The 18325-nt window shown below is 38.8% G+C and overlaps 1 long non-coding RNA gene across 2 annotated transcripts in view; it reads right to left on the bottom strand.

Moving 5' to 3' along the window:
- Nucleotides 1-915: 915 nt before the first annotated feature.
- The window catches only part of LOC113260572 (uncharacterized), an 83678-nt gene continuing 66268 nt past the window's right edge, over nucleotides 916-18325 (bottom strand). The window contains exons 6-10 of one of the 2 annotated variants that reach the window (XR_003318025.4): nucleotides 6661-10487; nucleotides 6469-6546; nucleotides 6249-6384; nucleotides 5873-6054; nucleotides 2900-3209 (exon numbers count right to left, since the gene is read on the bottom strand). This is a non-coding gene — a long non-coding RNA (uncharacterized LOC113260572). Of the gene's footprint in view, nucleotides 3210-5872; nucleotides 10488-18325 lie in introns of both variants that reach the window. The other variant, XR_008959888.1, reaches the window with a different exon arrangement.

The raw sequence follows: 18325 nt of genomic DNA, 5'->3' as shown, positions 1-18325 counted from the left end.
ACTAAGGTTTCAAAATACCAGCCCGGAGCACCGTTGCTTTGGAAGAATGATGAATTAAGTGCCTTGGCTCCAAATGTTAGTTTTGATTCCGGGGAGCAGGAGACTCTAGCTTGGTGCTCTGGTTTAGGAAAGGACTGTGCCTGAGTAAAGTTACATGAAAGAATTATAAAATGGAGGGGTCATTAAAAAACCCATCAGGCCCAGCACTTTTTTTTTCTCCAAAAGTTAAATATTTAAATCAGTCAAAACAGACCTTTATTTATCTTAAAGTTAATACTTTCCCAGGTATATTAATGACTCATTAATCGTTTGTAGAACTCAACACATTTTCATTGACTGTCATGTTCAAAGCAATGTAGGAGATTTAAAAAAGAAGACTACAAAGAGGGTCCTCTAACGATCTGCCAAGGGGGGCCTGGGTGGCTCAGTTGGTTGAGTGTCTGACTCTTGGTTTTGGCTGAGGTCTGATCTCATGGGTCTGGGATGGAGACCCAGTGGGATCCGGGCTCAGCTTGAAGATTCTCTCCCTCTGTCCCACTCCTGCTCCCTCTCTCTCTCTCTCTAAAGTAAATAAACTGCTGCGCTCTCTCTCTCTCTCTCAAATAAATAAATAAATAAATAAATAAATAACTCTTCTTTTAAAAATCTACCAAGAAAAGATCATTCTAAATCAATGCACCATTAATGTGCCAAAGTGGACATAAAAGTTCAGTGTTTAAAAAAAAAAAAGTTTAGTGTGTGATAAAGTTATGCCCAAAAAATTAATAAGGAAAGAAAAGGTTATCCCTTTTGCGATATGAAAACGAAATGACGGGAAAAAATCCTGTCCGTGCTTCTCATCACACCAAACTCCTAAATTTAATTCAGAAGGAAGAAAGAATAAAGTATTTTTTAAAAATCATAAATCAACATGTAGCAAATTTAAGTATATATTTACTATTTGAGAATGGGAAGGACTAAACAAAATCTTTGAAAGAAATAACAATAAAAACCATTGATAGGCTTGACTAAACATGTAAAATCTCTTTAGGAAAAAAACAAATGAACTTAGAAGAAAAAGTTAGAAAAATATTTGCCAACATAAGCAACAATATACAAAAAGTTTATATCTTTATAATAGACAAAATATTAACAACCCAGTATGATGGGTCCTAAAATAGAAAGTTGGTCGAACATTTCAATAGGCAAAAAATTACAGTTATAGATATAAACATTCAAAGAAATATTTCCAAAAAACGCTGAAACATAATTCATTCTCACAAAAAGTTAAATGAAAAAAGAAGACAGACGTGATATTTCATACATCCATTTATCCAAAAGGCTGCATGTTAATATTTTGTGCTAATGAAGTAGAATTAAAATAAGTGCTCATTTTCTGGAAATTGGAAAATAATTTCTGACGGATCATTGAAGAATAAATACTAAGAAGCTTACAAGTATTCATACTCTGAACACAGTAATTCCACTTTAGAGACTTATGCATTGGAGTAGTCACAGATGCACAGATTTGTGGAAATAATGATTGTTGTTCAATGACTTGGGAAATGCATAAGATAAAATGTAAATTGCAAAAAGTGGGTTACAGTGAATGAAAGCCTGTTTGTACACATTATACACACTGTATGTATCATAAGCACATAGCTACACTGAAGACTGCAGGGAATATTCTAGGATATTGAGAGGTCATCACTGGGTCATGAAATTATGATTGATCGTCCAATATTTTTATAAGGAACATGAATTACTTTCATTACCAGAAAAATAAATATTATAAAATGGAAATCAATATGAAAGAACAAAAATAAATTATTCAACATTCTCAGGAGACCAAATAAAATTCTATAAAAATAAAAAGCAAAAACTTTTAAATTTCCTAAAATATTATGCAATTTAAAGCTAAGGATTTTTACAACTTAATCCCAAAGACAATAATTACTTTTACTATAATAGATCACAAGTCTATCCTCCTCCTCCTCATTACCATATATCATTAGCATAAGTGTTTCTTCACATAAGTGAAGATTTTATGATTTTATGATTTCTAGTGACTTTTCACATTATTTTTACGTAATTATAGTAAATGGGACATATTGTTAAAATATGCGAGACGATCATGTAAATTTGAATATGGATTGAATATATTAAAATTGTTAATTTTGTAAGTTGTGATAATGACATGGGTTGCTCCTAAAACATATTCTTTCAGGGGCGCCTGGGTGGCACAGCGGTTGAGCGTCTGCCTTCGGCTCAGGGCGTGATCCCGGCGTTATGGGATCGAGCCCCACATCAGGCTCCTTCGCTGTGAGCCTGCTTCTTCCTCTCCCACTCCCCCTGCTTGTGTTCCCTCTCTAGCTGGCTGTCTCTATCCTGTCGAATAAATAAATAAAATCTTTAAAAAAAAAAAAACATATTCTTTCAATTAGCAATGCATAATGAAGTATTTATGGGTGAAATGACACAATGTCTAGAATTTGCTTAAATACTCTAGCCCCTCCACACACACAAAAGTGAGGGTCTAAATGAAACAAGATTGTAAAACTATTTATAATTCGTGAAGCTAGATGATAGGTTCATGAGAACTTACACTTTCTTCTCTCCTTTTGTGTACGTTTTAGATTTTTCACAATAAAAAGTTTTTAAAATGTCAATGGAATAGTTTGGGCAGCTACTAATAAATTTATTTTTCAGATAGGAAACCATCGTCCAAGAGAAATCCAACAGAATGACGCATTTTAAGGCAGTAGAATTTTTCCTCAGTACTTTTTATCTTGTTCAAGTATAAGATATCACTCGCTTTTGAGTTACTTCCCCTCCCCCGACACCTCCCGTTCTCCTTTCTGTTAACAACGTTTGCCACTACATGACTACTAGAAGTGAGTCAGGAACCATGGTGAACACTTTTTCAAGTCTCAATAATCTAAATGCCATTTGTCATATTTTTTAAAACCATATTCTCTGATTTGTATTTTTAATAAATAATAAAAGCCTCTTATTTAATGCATATTGTTTTAAATAGGTCAATATTCCCATCAGTTACAGGTAGAAATAAAAATTTATTTGTATAACTGTAAAGAAGTGCCGCCCAAAAACCTGGCCCTACCATGCCGTTCCTTGTTGCCACAGCTGGGAGCAAAGCTTGAGAGGCCCAGTAGGACGGGAGAGAATGATGCTGCTCTCTTGTGTTATTTCCATTTTTGTCTTTTCTCCTGCTGTAGATTTGAGACGGGAGGCAGTACAGAAATATATTATTATAGGAAACGAAACCTCTTGCTTCTGAAAATCTCTCTGCACTTTCAAACTTGGTGTAAGACTTCTTTTTTTTTTTTTAAAGATTTTATTTATTTATTCAACAGAGAGAGAGACAGCGAGCGAGAGAGGGAACACAAGCAGGGGGAGTGGGAGAGAAAGAAGCAGGCTCATAGCGGAGGAGCCTGATGTGGGGCTCGATCCCATGACTCTGGGATCACGCCCTGAGCGTGAAGGCAGACGCTTAACCGCTGAGCCACCCAGGCGCCCCTGGTGTAAGACTTCCGCTCACATACGGCGGTGTGTAGTCTGCCCGGCCCCAGAGTCCTAAGCTAGGTGGTCTGTTTTAGTGGTGGAGCCGCTGCGGGTGAGAAGCAACCCAAGGGATTTGAGGCCATCGGGCTTGTGTGATTCTAATACAGCCTCACGGTCCTTACTCGTCTCTGAACTCCTGGCTCTATGACTCATCCTCCGTCCTGGTCTCTCCCACCAGACGTCTTGCTGTTTATAAGTTTTTCCTACTGTTTGTACCTTCAGTTTCCCCCCAAAGACCTTGATTTATCACCCTTTTGGTTACTCGCCTCTGCCTTAACCTTGGTTCCAAAGAATTCTCCATGCCCCCCTCCCAGGTTTTTTTTTTTAGCTTTCCCACTTTCCTGCGCCTCCTCCAGCCACTCAAAGCACACCCCAGTATCGCTCGGCGTGGGGATCTGAGGCTCCCAGGGGCTCCGGAGTTGTGACATTGCAACCAGCCCTGAGAATGTGATTCTCACAAACTGTCACTTCGACAAAGATTTGTAAACTACATGCTCACACTATGTATTTCCTGGGGTGTCTTTACCATCACCTTGGCCAGAAGGAAAGGACGTAGGCTTCATTTACAGTCAGAGGGACAATGAAGCACTTTTACACTTCGGCGCATTTTGAAAGTATAGCTTCCCTCATATCCGCTCGGGGCAGATATTGCTTGCTGGTCACAGAGAAAATGAGTAACACTTAAACTCAAAGCTAAAACAAAAGTTTCATGTGAATCAGTATTTTCTAATTTTACCATAACTCAATCTTAGACCAGAAAAATTGCCCAGACGAATTAAATCAAAACTTGGACTTTCACTTATTTTCCCTCAGTTTGCATTCAAACATTGTGTAACTTAAAACAGTTTCTTTTCAACTACTCACCTATTCCATGAAACATCTTTTTCACTGTGGACTACTCTATTCAATTCAACCAAATTTGCTAGGCATCAATTATGTCCAAAATACTAAAACTACAAATGTGTCGTAATAATCATAGCTGACAGTTACTGAGTACCTAATCTGTGCTAAGCACAGCAATTGTCATGTATTATTTTTTTTTAATATTTTATTTATTTATTTATTTGAGAGAGAGCAGAGCAAGAGAGAGCATGAGCGGGGGCGGGGGGGGGGGGGTGGGCAGAGGCTGAGGGAGAAGCAGACTCCCACTGAGCAGAGAGCCGGACGTGGGGCTCGATCCCAGGACCCTGGGATCATGACCTGAGCCAAAGGCGGATGCTTAACTGACTGAGCCACCCAGGTGCCCCTATCATGTATTATCTAACCCTGACAGCAACACTATGAAGTAGAGGGGCTGTTATGTTCAACTACTAAACTGAAAATTCCTTCTAAAGTTAAAAACCTTAGATACAGAAGTTTAGAGATACTCTAAAGTGTTACCAAAAAATGAGTTACATTTTTAAACTAAAAAATGACGGGGCCCCTGGGTGGCTCAGTCAGTTAAGCGTCTGCCTTCAGCTCAGGTCATGATCCCAGGGTCCTGGGATTGAGTCCCGCATTGGGCTCCTTGCTCAGCAGGGAGCCTGCTTCTCCCTCTCCCTCTGCCTACTGCTCCCCCCTTGTGCGTGCTCTCTCTCTCTCTCTGTCAAATAAATAAATAAATAAATAAATAAATAAATAAATCTTTTAAAAAATGACATAAGAAACACACATAGGCAAATACATAATCTTGGAGGCAAATGTGCAGAAGACCATCTCCCACTTATTCAGAGTTTGAGTTCATGATGGTGCTTGCCATTGATGTCCTCTTATAAGAGTTTCATCATTTGTTAGCATTTCTTGCAGGAGATGGAAAGGTGTGGGGGGAGAGGAGAAAGGACAGAACAACCGAATTTTAAGTTTTTCAGCAGCTAGACGCTCTGGTAAGAAGTTGGTGAAGGGATAACCAGAAATGACTGATTTGGCCAAGATTTTGCATTCTCCATAATCTCCAAGATCCAGATTTACATATCAGATTTGGACATTGAACTAGAAAGCATTCATTTTTGGCCAGAGGCTTTCTCTACATTATCCCATTTAGTGATTACAACTATATGACATAGTAGGTTATCATATTCCTGTTTTATAGGTAAGGAAACCAAGTGTCACAGAGATAAAGTAATGTGTTCAAGATACCCACATTGTGATGTCTTGGGGGAGACTAGCTGAGACAACTCAGGGAAAAATTGAGTTTTGAGGTTAGGTAGACGTCAGTTCAGATTAGAGCTCTGATACATTGCTGCTATGCAATCTTGGACCAGCTCCTTAACCTGTCTGAAATTCTGTTTCCTTAACCAAAATGGAGATAATAATGCCTAATACCTAGACTTACCATAATAATTAAATGAGGTAACATATGTGCGGTAGATGAGAGTTCTTCAAATGATAGTTCGAAATGATCGTACAGATGATAGTTCTTCAAATTCCTACCCAATGTGATTAATGTAATAAAGGGAAAACCCAGGTCTGCCTCCATTGGGCCAAGACTCTCCCTCAAACGGCCATCACCGTACCCTAGAGTAAAAATGGAGAGAATGACAGAAAATAGAATGAAATTTATACGAGGAAAGGATGGAGGTAGGACCAGAATAAGGACGGCCAGGGAGAGCTCTTCATATTGAATGATACCATATCAAAGCTTCATTCATTTTAAGCAACATAAACCACATTTCTAAAGGAATTTATTGGAAAGATACGGGATGAAGTACCTCACAAGGAAACTTGAATAACCAGGCTTCTTGCACAACCAGGAAAAGAAGAACCAGTCATGAAGGCAGAGTGGATAGTCTCTTCAGGATACAGCCAAGGGAATGAAGCCTCCAACCACTTTCCGTCCTTAAGCTTCTAAGTTTCAAGATCCCGAGAGGGAGAATCAGTTAGCCTATATTGGGTCATGTACTTGCCCCTTGGTTAAAGGAGTCTAGTCACCTTGAATGGCAGCCTGGTATACTTCAAATGACAGGTCCTAATTGGGAAGGCAGGATGCACCAGGAAAAATTGGAGTCCCTGAAGAGAAGGAGTATGGAAGTCTAAGCAGGTGGAAAGAACGGGGTCCACGACAAAGTATATGTGGATGGTGGGAGAAAAGGCACAGGAGGAAACCTCTTTTATACCACTAACCAAAATGTTTTCCAAGTGTTCCTTTTCCTGGGTGCCCCATGACAATGTGGACTCCTTGAGGGCTGGGGGCTTCTTTGAATATCTGTCCTTAGTGGAGGTCTCATAGTCAGCAAATCTTAGCAAATCTTAGACTCATAGAAAGTTCCTATTTCACCACACCAGTGTCACCATGGAACCATTATTGGTTGGATCCCATAAACAAAAGAAGAATATTCATTTACAAATATGGCATATAGATGAGTAAAACTGAGGATTAGACGCCGAATCTAAATAACAAATTGTTGATAATAATAATAAAGTTAATAATTTAATAATAAATTAGTTAAAAGTTCAAATTCCATTCTCTAGAATTTATGAGTAATATAAGTGAGAAAGAAAAAAGATCCTAAAATTCTGGTAAACAATAGTAACAACTTTTATTATATACTTTGATATGCACAATAAATTTATTTCTGCCTAGGTAGTTTTAAAAGAAAGTCAAAATTTCATTTAAAAAACAAATACGAGGGGTGCCTAGGTGGCTCAGTCGGTTAAGGGGCTGCCTTTGGCTCGGGTTATGGTCTCAGGGTCCTGAGATCGAGCCCCGCGTTGGGCTTCCTGCTCAGTAGGGAGCCTGCTTCTCCCTCTCGCTCCCTCTGCTCCTGCTTAATCTCTCTCTGTCAAATAAATAAAATCTTTGAAAAAATGTGATGCAGACAGAAATATGCTGGCCCTTTACATCCATCCATGCCGGGCGAGACATACTTTATCCACTACCATGCCCCAACAATCTGCAACTCTGAGTTGTTTGCTCACAAGAGCATATGTGTTTATTGATTTTCCCATACCTCTTGCGCATTCCCTTAGTGAGCAAGAATATACTTCAGAGGGTTAGACATAGAGCTTAAAACGTTGGAATACAATCTAAAACATGAGCCTTAAAACTAAATGGCTCATGTGGGAATCCAACTCATGTTTATTGGCCATGGACACTTGCGATTGGCAATGAATGACTTGCCCTTGGTGTTAGTATATTGTCCTGAACTAACAAAGTCACCTCTCAACTAAGGGTGACATCATAAATTCTCTCCGTCTACAACGGTTAATTTTAATGTGTCGATTTGGCTAGAGTGTGGTGTCCATCGATCCAGATGTGATGCTGCGAAGCTATTTCTTAGACGTGATTCACATTTAGTCAGGAGACTGAGCAAACAGATTACCCTCCACAATGTGGGCAAGTTTCAGCCAGTCCGTTGAAGGCCTTAAGAGCTAGGACTGAGGCTCAGGATAGACACGGACATATATGCTGTCGACCTGTTTCTCTGGAGAACCCTGAGTAATAGAAGATCGTATAGTGTTCCCGAAGTTTTCGTGAATGGAAAGTAAGCGACTTTCTTTTTAAAAATTTAGAATAGTTCAAGTAAGTGATTTTTCTCTGATTCTTTAGTTTATAAATCTATAAATAGCACCACATTTTCTCTCACTTCCTTGTTTAAAACCCACAAATGCTTTCCCAACCTCCAAAATTCTTAGCATGGTCTACAACGCCCCGTGTGATCTGCCCCAGATAGGAGGTTCATTTGGCCAGATTCGCAGACATCACTTCCTACTGCTGGGTATGACAATCAGTGGAGCAAAGGACGCCTCAGTCTGCCCCTGGTGAACACAGAATTAAAGCACTTAGGCATAGATGCTCTTAATAGTGTCCATGGAATATCTGAATGGATTGTCCTATCACTTGCTAGGTATTTCTGTCCAGACAACAGGGGCCTGCCCTTAGACGCAGTTTACTGTCTACTCTGAGAACTGCTAACTGCCAATGACAAGGCTTTACTCGTGGGCACTCATTTCTCCAGACCCCATTTCCATAACTCAATCTGTTTTGTCAACACCGCATCCCCATAGGTGTGTTGCAATCACGGTCCTGTTCCCCTAGGGTGCACACCCCCATCACTTGGATGGAAACTGAGAAACACACTGGTGCCTGTGAATTAATAGAAAGGACATCTTTGTCTCATTAGCAGCACATTTACAGAATTATCTCTTAGGTTACTGCCACGGAAGGCACCTTACATCTACTTTGGATCTGTTTTTATTTTCTTCAGTTTGAGTGAGAAATGTTTTCTAACACAGTCCCTATAATCTGAGAGGAATGTTCTCTGTAGGATCCAGAGCTCCCTGTGCCCCGATTAGGTTGTCCCATCCCTGAATAATACGGCCATATGGTTTGTCCCTATCTCTGAGTCATTTAGCACCCTCTCCTAAACCTAATAACCCTCTGTTGTCAAAATTTTGGAAGAACTGAGGTTATCCCATTCCCACCCCTCAACAAGCATGGTTGAGAGATATGCTACTTACTTTTTGGGAGATATGCCCATAACAGAAGTAGAAATCTGTGGAAATTTCCCAATAAAAACTAGTAATAGAAAATGAACGTGTAGAAAGTTACAGCTACACTCACATCCATCAGGCTGGCTGTGCCACCGTATCTCAGGCTATAACACACACACACACACACACACACACACACACACACTCACCACACCATCACCACCATCACAACAACGAAAAGGGACAAGTCTCACATAATCCTAACCAATTATAATCACAGGATTATTAAAAGGAAAACCTGGATAGTGTGACTGTAAATATTAAATGAATCAACAGGAGGAAGAGGTTCTGGGTAGGACCTAGAAAAAGAGAAGTAAAGCAAGAAGTGTTCAGTGTATCTCATGCATCATCCAAGGGGGAAGCGCCTTGAACCTCGAGCTTGGACACGCCATTTTACTAGGCACATAATAAAGATAATAGCTCCCACTCCTACAGCTCCTACTCTGTGCCAGGAAAAGTTTTAAGTGCTAGGTATCTATCAACCCATTGATTATACATAGCAGCCTATAAGTACTGTTATTTCCCCCCATTTTCAGGTAGGGAAAACTGAGGCACAAAAGATTTATTTATTTCACTGGCCCCCAAAACCAGGAGTGGAGCTGGACTTGATTCTAGAGACATGCCCCCAAGATCTGCTCTCTAATATTAGAAGAGTAAAACTGGAAAAGACTGCTTCCCTTTCTGTTTAGGAAGAGAGAGGAGAAAACTAGCATTTGTTGGGCGAATGCTACTGCTGAGGGTTATGCCAGGAGTGTTACATACGCTGTGTTGGAAACAACCTCCGAATCAAACCATCTGATCCTCATTCTATGGAGGTCGAAACTGGGCCTCAGTGAGGTCCCTGGAGAATCAAGTACTTTCTTGAGGATTACTTGGGGAACTTGTCAAAACCAGAGCCAGTGTGTTGGTTTCCTTTCATTCATCTTGAAACTAAGCATCAAATAAATGTAGTATATTTAACAGACTTCGGCAAGAAGATGCAATCTTGAGATTATGGTCCATGTGTTTCTCTGATATGGAACAATGACCACTTGATAAAACATGCCATGCACACGCACACACACACACACACACACACACACACACACGAAAAAAACAAAAACAGGAAATTCAGTTCAGCTGTCTTCTGAACTAGTCAAATTTAGTTGAGCATGACTTAATAGATTCCGTTCTACTGATTGTGTGAGTCAACAGAGAGTGTTATGTTTAATGAGAAAGATGTCTCAGAATCCGCAAAATTGAGCACATTTTAAATCACTCCAGTTGTTTGGTTAGCACCGTAAAAGCTTGTTTAGATGGAGGAGAGAGTTTTACTAGAAGTTACCATAGAGTCAAAGCTGCAGCCAAGATCAGCATCCATGAATCTCCCCAAGTATAACAACTTACCCAGGGACATTTCCTTCAAACAAATTCACATTTTCTCTTAAGGATAAAAGTAATGGATCTTCTAGAAGGGTCTATGGAAAATAAAGATAAAAATTGTAAGACTCTAAAACTTACTATCTTACGGTGATCATGTTAATATCTGAGGCTGAGACAGTATTTTGCAATGCATGCATTTTAGATAATATTTAGATCACACTACATATACACTTCTGGGTCTTTTTCAGTTTACATTTTATTTGAAGTATTTTCCTATGCTATTAAATATTCTTTGAAATTTAAAGACTGCATGGTATTTATAGCATAGATACACAGGATACCTTCTACTGTCGGATATTTATGTTGTTACCAGCTTGCACCCTAATAAACCAATGAGATAGGTAGCAAGAGTATTGACACATTACTCTGAAAAACTGAAAATAAGGAAAAGAATCAAGCATGTATCATGTCTTTCCAGCATAAACTCTTTTAGGCTAATTAAATTGTTGGAGAAAGAGCTTTTCTTTAAAGAAAATTTCCAGTTGATGCAAAAGGGTTGATTGAATTAGAAAAATACCACTTTGTAAGTTCTAATGAAATAATGGCTCTAGGCAATGATCATTAATAAATGTTATAACTAACAACTATGTAAAAAGTCAACGGGGACCTTGATGAAGAGGGCCCACCAGAACTACAAATCAATCTTAGAGTCACTGAAAGTGAGGCAACCAGAAATAATGCGCATACCGCTATAACACAACAGGAAGTACGAAACACCGCACATACAGTATTCTTGCCGAAAAATAAAACTGAAAATGAGCCCGACTAATCAAGCCTCATTCTAAGTGCTAGTTTACAGAAAATAAGAGAGAAAGAGAAAAACATTATAGGATACCATGAGGCAGGCATCAGCTAAGTCTGACTTTCTACAGGACAAATGACCTAGTTTGTTTATCAAATAAATAGCAGGAGAAAGAGAAAGGGGAGACTGTTAAACGTGAACTTAACAGACGTGACATCAATATGTGCTATGTGCAGACCTTTCTTTTGGATTCTAATGTGAGCTAAACAATTATGAAAAAACATTCTTTAGTCAATGAAGAAATGTGAACATAAACCTGTTTAATTCCCTTAGACTTAAAAATGGCCTTTGGATACTTTTTAAAGCTTTTATCATACAGAAGTATTTACAAACAAAATAATGAGGTCTTTCATTTGCTTTAAAATAGTCCAGATAGAAAGCACACAGAAACAGATGGAACAGGAGTGGGAAAATATTAATAATTTCTGACGTCAGGGAATGGGTACACAGAGATTGATTATCATATTCTCTCTACTTTTTATATTGGTGTAAAATTTTCCATAATAAAAAGTTTTCCTAAAATATTGACATAAAATCCTTGCATATACATATATATGCAAAGTTATATATATATATAATTTTTGTAATATATATCATATATAGATATATTTCAGTGATACATATATATTTCTTTGTTTGAAATTTTTACTGAAGCCACAAGGCACAAAATTATTTGAGGTTCTCAAAAAGAATTTTTAAGTGCTGTCCAGAAAGTTTACACCAATTTATAATCCCACTGATACACGTCCACCGCCAGACCATTACCAAAATTAAATATATATTTTGAAACATTCAGTCTATTTTGGTAGAGAAAGGCTATCTTGTTTTAATTCAAGCTTTTCTTAGAAAATGAGTTGAAATCTTTTAATCAAAATTTGTCTCATATTTTGTCTTCACTGAATTTTCTTTTCTTTTTTTTTTTTTTTAAAGATTTATTTATTTGACAGAGATAGACAGCCAGCGAGAGAGGGAACACAAGCAGGGGAGTGGGAGAGGAAGAAGCAGGCTCTTAGTGGAGGAGCCTGATGTGGGACTCGACCCCGGAACGCCGGGATCACGCCCTGAGCCAAAGGCAGACGCTTAACGACTGCGCTACCCAGGTGCCCCTTCACTGAATTTTCTGGTTAAACCTTTTATCCATTTTTTATTGCAGTCTTAGAGATTTTTGTTTTTGATCTGCAAGAACTTTTTATATATTAAAAATTACAGCCCTTCTTAATCTGATGTCAAATATTTTCCTACCTATTGTTTAATTTTCATTTTGTTCATTTATGACTATTCAAAAGTCAACTTTTATGTAATCAAATCTATAAACATTTGTGCTTTCTTTCATTGCCTTTATGGTTAAAAATTCTTGTCCTCTCCTAAGATGAGGTAAATATTCACGTTCTTATAGTTTTTTTTAATGATTTTTTTTACTTATTTTTAATCCACCTGGATTTCACCTTGGCACATGGCTTATGGTATTAATTGGGATTTTTTAGTCTTTTTCAAATAGCAAGTCAATCATTTTTTTCTTTTTCATTTTTTCTTTTCTTTTTCATTTTTCGGTTTTAAGATACCTCCTGACACATAATAAAGCTCTCCATATACTCTTGTATGTTTCTGGCCTTCTTGATAACACAGCTCCCTCTTACATTGAATTTTGTGCCTGCACCATGTGATTGTGATTTTGCACCTGGTGAATAGAGGTATTTGCAAATGACATATCCAAGAAAGGGTTAGTATCCAAAATATATAAAAGACCTTTACAACTCAACACCAAAAAAAACCCACAAATAATCCAATTTAAAAAGGGGCAGAAGACATGAACAGATATTTCTCCAAAGAAAACATCCAGAGAGCCGACAGACACGTGAATAGGTGCTCAACACCGCTCATCATCAGGCAAATGCAAATCAAAACCACAATGAGACACCACATCACATCTATCAGAACGGTTAAAGTAAAAAACGTAAGAAACAACAAGTGTTGGCAAGGATGTAGAGAAAAAGGACCCCTCGTGCACTGTTGGTGGGAATGCAAACTGGTGCAGCCACTCTGGGAAACAGTATGGAGGTTTCTCAAAAAAATAAAATTAGAATTATCATATGATCCAGTAATTCCACTATTGGGTATTTACCCAAAGAATATGAAAACATTAATTTGAAAAGACATATGTACCCCTGTTTATTGCAGCAATATTTATAATAGCCAAATTACAGAAGCAACCCAGAGTCCATTGATAGATGAATGGATAAAGAAGATGGGATACATATGCTTAATGAAATACTAATCGGCCATAAAAAAGAATAAAACCTTGCCATTTGCAACAACATGGATGGATCTAGAGAGCATACTGCTAAGTGAAATAAGTCAGTCAGAGAAAGACAAATACCATGATTTCACTCACATGTGGAACTTCAGAAACAAAACAAAGAAGAAAAGAGACAGACCAAAAAAACACTCTTAAGTAGGTGGTTGGGGGTGAAATAGGTGAAGGGGGTGAAGAGTACACTTACGATGATGAGCACTGAGTAATGTACAGAATCAATGACTCACTAGATTACACACCTCAAACTGTTACAACACTGTTAATTATACTGGAATTAAAAATTTTTAAATAAGAAGAAAAAATGATTAAAAATGACTTTAAAAAAAGATAGCGTTGTTAAACTAAGATAGGAAATGAGAGAAACAAGTAGAGGGCAAGAGAGTATTACAGCATGAACAACAGATTCATTTCAGTGTATATCATCTGTATCACTCAATATTTTGTACAATATTTTATACAAAAGCTCTGTGCTCTAGAAGCGAGAGCAAAGCCCCTCAGTTGGTGTACAGATTCAAAGCTGTGTGTTCTTGGACAAAGTAAATAACCCTCTGATCTTTCACTGCAGAACAAAGCTAATATCTATAACATGAGGTTCTTATAAGGTTCAAATGTAGTTAAGAGGTATTTTTCATTATTTTTTTAAGGGGAGGGTGAGGGCAGAGTGAGAAGGAAAGAGAGAATCTTAAGCAGACCCCACCCCACCACGGAGTCCGACATGGGGCTTGATCCCACCACCCTGAGATTATGACCTGAGCGGAAATCAAGAGTCAGACCCTTAACTGACTGAGCTGCCCTGGCGCCCTGGTATTTTCCCGGATACTGTGAAAAAAAGGAAACATCAATCCATTGGGAAGATGCCGGAGATGTTTGCCGTGTCTTTTTCAGTAATTTCTGCCATAAAGATGTCCACTTTTAGGACAAATGAGTATTATGTAACCTGCCAGCTGTGCTGAAGAGAGTTAGAAAATGCACAAAAGGTCTTGTTTCGCTTGTGGCATCATTAAGGGAATTAAAAATTTTGCAGTTAACTTCGTTCTATTTGATCAACTTGACTGAAGGGTACGATGGACTCATTACTTCGTGCCCTTTGGCCACTACCACCATGGCTTCACCTATGCACTGAGGAGTTGAGAGTAGAAGAGAAAAACTCCCCACCATAGTTGTAAACAAATGGGACAAAAACAAACAGCCATCCTTAAACATACTTCAACAAGTAAACTTTGTATAAACCCTCTTCTCTGATATCAGAAGCTGTGATCTGTGCCTTTAAAAAGACTCATCAGTGCAGCTAGGAGGACTGAGACACAGCTGGCCCCTGGGGAAGCAGCCAAGCTTCCAGCAGTGATCTGGAGTGCCTGCCCTCCCCTCCTCCTGCTTTAACAACATGGCGGCTACCTACAGCTGAGCACCCTGCTGTCCTTGTCATCAAGCCTCAGGTTTCCCCAGGCTGGCTTCTCTTTTCTTTTCTGCCCAACCAGCCTCTGCCTCCTCGCTGGCTTCCCCAACTTCTGCTGTCCTCACTTGCTGTGTCTTGGCTTCCTCCCTAGGTCAACAAGCCCCAGCACGTGGGACACGAGGAGGAGCAAACTTTCAATAAATATACTTGATGAGTAGAACTGAATTTCGAATGAATAACAACAACAAAAAAAGTGCTACTAAAAAGGTTAAAGATGCCAGACTCAAAATGGAAGAATGCAGCCTTAGGGCAACCACAGCCGTAAGTTATAGGAAAGTTGAATCCTAGTGGAACAGACTCCCTGATGGCTCACGCTTGCATTTCCCTTCGATCAGAGAAAAGCGCTCAAGTGAAAAGCATATATACTAAAATGAAACAGGTTCAAATAACTTCTCAGCCCTGCTTGGCTTCTTTCACTTTTAGTAATGAAATCTCCAGAGGGATTTGTTAGTCTTCATATGCGATCGATTAAAAGAAGAGAAGAACGGCATAAGTGCCATATATATATAGGTATGAACTACCCTGAAAATCTATATACCATCTAATACTTTAATTCATTCACTGTACTCCCTGTTGATCTAGAGTCATACTTACATGCATAAGATTGAGTTGAATGTAAACAAAATAGTCCTGTACATCCCACTGTAAAACCAGCAAGCACAAACCAGAGCCCCCGACTGACTACAGTCCAAACAAATACAGCCATAGCCTTTCTTCTCATACTTAAGTCACGAAATTAGAAGTGCTTCTTAATTATCTTTCCTAATTTCTCAAATTCCTACTAAATGCCTACCATGTGATAAACAAAGCCAGGCATTTGCCCATCCATTTTGTTGTTTAAACGACGTAATAACCGTGGTATTATCATTTTGAATTCACTAAAGAGCACAGAGCTGAGAGAGATCCGGCAGCTATGATGAACAGAACTAAAATTTTGACTCAGGTCCTCTGATTCCAAGACCTTTCTACAGCTTAGCTTTTCTTTCCTGAAATCCTTGCTAAATTCAGTGAGTAACTGGATATCAAGTTTTATCACCATTAATAATAACAGCAAACACATAAAGTATCATTGTAGAGTATACTTTAAAATGTCAGATTGTTTTCCCTTGTATTTAAACTTGGAGGGGCGCCTGGGTGGGGCAGTCAGACTACTGACTCTTGGTTTCGGCTCAGGTCGTAATCTCAGGTTGTGAGATCGAGCCCCACATCGGGCTCTGAGCTCCTCGGGAGTCTGCTTGGGATTCTCTCTCTTTCTCTCCCTCTGCCCTTCCCCCTGCTCGCTTGCGCACAAATGCGCTCTGTCTCTCTCCCTCCCAAATAAATAAATATTTAAAAAATAATAAAAAATAAATTAAGTAAAAATAATAAAAAATAAATTAAGTAAAAATAATAAAAAATAAATTAAGTAAAAAATAAATTAAGTAAAAAATAAATTAAGTAAACTCCACTCTCATCAACACGTAGAAGCAGAGTGAAGACAAATGTCCAGACTCTGAAGATAAACAGACATTCCTGAGAAGAAGCTCCGGCTCTGTCTGAATTTACCGTCTCTGTTTCTCTGGGTAAGTCACTTCCTCGGCTTCCTCAGCTATAACCTGAAAAATACAACTTCTCCCACAGAGTCTTGACTCCAGGATTAAACCAACTACCACATAATTACTCTGGAACACAGCCAGAAAATCATAGCTGGTACAGTGAACTTTCAGGTTTTTAGGAGCAAATTAACTGATTTGCAGAATGAAGATGAATCAAGTTAAACACATACATTCACATACGTAATACACATAATTATATATGGGTGTGCATCTGGGTAAATTAGGAGAATATACATGGTATTTGTAAAATATCATGATAATTGTTGCCTCTGGCATCAAACACACAGTGCAAAGTAGCAGCATTTTCTGCTCAGCCCAGGCCCAGCTCTTCTCCTTCCTTCAATCTTGCCATCCCCACCCCATCACTCTCTTCCAATCCAGGTCAGGATTTGACCTCTTCTCCCTCTTCTATCATGGCTGCTCCTAGCCTCCCCATGTATGCAGTTCAGTGCGGAGGTAACAAGGGTCCCAGCTCCCCCTGCACCCAACAACAGTTAGCTGGTACCCATAAGGCATGGATAAAATATGATTACATTTATAGATTATTTGGGATTATTCATGATCTTCCAACACCTTGTCCCACTCCAAGCCCCCACATACAAAACACCACACACCACCATCAACAGTTTTCCCTAGGTTAACTTATATTTAACTCTTGCATTTTCTTCACCTGGCCTTCCAAATGGCCCTTCAGCTTGTGTCTACACCCTTAATGACAGGGAGATAATGTCCTCTTAAAGACGCATCATACTTGATATTTCGATAACTCTGAAAAATTCCTTTCTCATATTAGACCAAAGTCTCCTTTCGGATAATATTAATCTATGTGTTTTCTTCTCTTTAATGAACCTAGAAAAAAATATCTTTTCTAATCCCTTTTCTGTGAAGTCAGATGAAGTTCAGATGGAGCTCCTTTATAAATCAGGTTGTACCGCTAGGGCATTATGCTAAGTGAAAGATGCTAATCTCAAAAGATTGCATACAGTATGATTCCGTTCATCTGACATTCTGTAAAAAAGCAAAACTATAAGGACAGAAAATGTATCAGTAGTAGCCAGGGGCTGGGTGCCACCAGCATCTGACCACAGCGAGGTGCATAAGGGAAGTCTTCTGAAATTATTCTGCATCCTCTTGTGTTGGTATGTGGGTAGTTACAATAATCTATGCATGTATCAAGACTCGTAGAACTGCACGCCCAAAAAAGTGACTGTTACTATCTGTAAATTTCAAAAAGAATGAATTTGTTGATCTCTCTCCATGTGTGTACTATAATTCTTTCATTTTAATCTTCATAATAACCCCATGAGATAAGTAACATGATTATCATCCCCATTCTACAGGTAAAGAAACTGAGACACACAGAGGTTAACTAACTTGCCCAAGGTCATAAAACTTGATAGAGGCAGAGCTTGGATTTAACCAAAGTAGTCTGACCCTAGAACTGAATATCTACACTGTCCTATGCTGTCTCTAAAATAAAGGGAGAAGGAGGAGCACCAGGGTGGCTGTAGGTTAAGGGCCTGACACTTGATCTCAGCTCAGGTCTTGATCTCAGTGTCGTGAGTTTGGGCTCCACGTCAGTCCCCATGTTGGGTTCAATGCTGGGTGTGGAGCCTACTTTAAAAATAAAAAAAAGAAAAGAAAATGAAAAGGAGCCTCACTTAACCCTCTGTCAATGAAACCATTTGACCTATTTAAGGAGTAGA

This window comes from Ursus arctos, unplaced genomic scaffold (genome assembly GCF_023065955.2).
Source record: "Ursus arctos isolate Adak ecotype North America unplaced genomic scaffold, UrsArc2.0 scaffold_18, whole genome shotgun sequence".
Taxonomy (NCBI): Eukaryota; Metazoa; Chordata; class Mammalia; order Carnivora; family Ursidae; genus Ursus; species Ursus arctos.
The sequence above is the reverse complement of the archived record's forward strand: the minus strand, read 5'-3'. Positions and strand labels throughout refer to the sequence as shown.